Here is a 2578-nt window from a genome sequence, read left to right on the forward strand (position 1 = left end):
AGTATCTCTTTTTCTTCAGCTCCCCCTCCACCCCCTCCACCCCTTTACTCCTTCTTTCTCTTTGTCTTTGAGGGAGATAAGAGAGAGGCTGGATACAGGTACTGCTGCCATATGCTCTTGAATGAAAAAGCTCTTCTGTCGAAGCAAATGGGATTTTTAAATATTGAAACTGCCGCATGTCTTTTTAATATGACCGTGTTAAATCTCTCTTTATTCCATCACTTTGATAAACTCCCCCTTTCTATCTTTCTCCTCTCCCACTTTTCTGCGTCTCCTCTTTCTGTGTTAATCTGAAGAGTTTGAAGGGAACTTTAGCTCTCTGAGAAGTAGTTAAACTTATTATGCAACCATGCTGTTTTTTTCTTCTTTAAGCAGCACACTTCCTGTTTAAGAAAGCAAACTAATCTTATCAAAGCCATCAGCTCAGACTTGAGTGGAAATGCTTGTGATTCTCTGCATATGTTACAATATCTCATAGTGGTGTTTTAACTGCTATTGTTCTCATGTGATTTTGGTGTGACTGGGGAAGAGAAAAAAGATCACTGCATTGCTTCTCCTTTCACCTCAAAGTCAGATATGTATGGCGAGCTAATGTGGCACTTAATATAAAACGAAAGAAAAAGAGAGGGAGAGAGAGAGAGAGAGAGAGAGAGAGAGAGAGCATTATCTACTTTAAGGCCAGGGTGTATTTATTACAGACTAATTGTTGCAGAGGAAGTGCTTTGGAGGGGTGTGCTCTCGGGAGAGAGGGCGGAGGGCCTCGGGGACATAAGAGAGCATGTTTATCTATCAGGCTTTATCAGAAAAACACTGTGGTGACTGCTCTTAACATCAGAGATGGGGTTGGGAGGAGTGGAGGAGGATGAAAAGGTTTACAGGAGGAAATAAAAGAAATGAAAGATGGATAAGGAGAAAAAGATCGAGAGGAAGAAACATGCCAGTGAGGCAGCTTTGGCATCGATGCCAACGCCTCAGTGAAAAGCAGCGGTGATTAAAGCAGGAAGGAGAAGTTGGGTGAAACCTCAGAGGAGCGTTTTTTTTTTTTTTTTTTCTTGCAGGCTTCTCTGTGAACCGGACTACAAAACACACTGTTATACACACACACACACACACATGTTCAGAGTAGTGCTGGTGCAAAACTCAGGCTGCCACAGCTGGGCTCTCGCTAAAATTACAGCTCAATCTAAGTCTGTGTGTATGAACATTTTGTCCTCATAAAACTTGAAAGATATAAGTCCTTTAAAGTAGTCATTCTCAACCAGGGGTGCTTGTACCCCAGGGGGTACTTCTGCAGTTGTCAGGGGGTATGTGGGAAATTTAGCTCAACCAATTTGAAAAAAAAAAAAAAATCACTTTATAATAACCACATTAACAATGATAAATTGATAGTAAATTAAACTTTAGTTAATAATTATTTCACTGTTAAGAAAACAATGAAATGATTTATAACCATTTAATGAGCAATTGTAAAGTGTTGTAGACATCAGTTGCAACTTTATGATGGCCATCGAAATAATGTTTACAGATGAACTACGCAGTATTCATTAACCATTTACAAAGTATTATAAACATCAGCTGCAACTTCACAGCTAACAATTGCTAAACAAATGGTTAATAAAGCAGTTCATTGTTTGTTAACGGTGAAAAAACTGTTAATTAGAAGTTAATTACTGAGTAATTAACTATACATTCGCAATCTATTAATGATGGTTATTATAAAGTGATATCAAAGAAATAAACACCTGAACTAGCAGGTGTAGTCTAGACAGAGAAGCTAAACAGTTAAGATACAAGTAATGGAACTAAAACAATGTAATGAACAGTTCAGATAGTTAGCTTAAAGTTAAATAAAAAGAAAGAAAGAAAGAAAGAAAGAAAGAAAGAAAGAAAGAAAGAAAGAAAGAAAGAAAGAAAGAAAATGTTGAACTAGCTAAAAGTAAAAGATAAATGTTAGAAAACAGCTAAATGTCATAAATTAACTCTAATAGTTTAAATGCCCAACAATGTGCTTTATGTAATTTGCTTTTCAAAAAACATCCACTTTAAAATTAATTCAAATGAATATGTTTGGAACGTGACAGGTGGTGTCAATGAATTGGTATTTGGGTTCATCCTTCAGAGTCTACACCAAGCAAAACAGTTTTGGACTCACCGCTCCAGGCCTCACTACTGTAAGGGGATTGATGAGGTTTAAGATTTATGATTAAGATTAGACATAGATTTTTACATTTAGTTTTATTCTAAATAAATCTTGTCAATGAAGGTATTGTAGCACCAATATGTGGTACGCATGTGTGTGTGTGTGTGTGTCAGTGTCTGTAGATATGCACTGGACGTGTCCCAAGATCCCTTGCGTCTGTCTACACCAGAGCTTCAGCTCAGAGCTGTCTGTCCCGGCCAACACTGCATTTCTCTCATTCTTCTCTGCCCTGCCTGACCTTCAGCTTCGTCACCAACGTATCTTCTACTACAAAGGCTACAGTACACACACTCATTAAAAAGATACAGCACACACAGAACACACACATACACACACACATAAACGCACACACATTTTTGTGTGTGCTCTGGCGGAGGG

Source organism: Pagrus major, chromosome 4 (genome assembly GCF_040436345.1).
Source record: "Pagrus major chromosome 4, Pma_NU_1.0".
NCBI classification, from domain to species: Eukaryota; Metazoa; Chordata; class Actinopteri; order Spariformes; family Sparidae; genus Pagrus; species Pagrus major.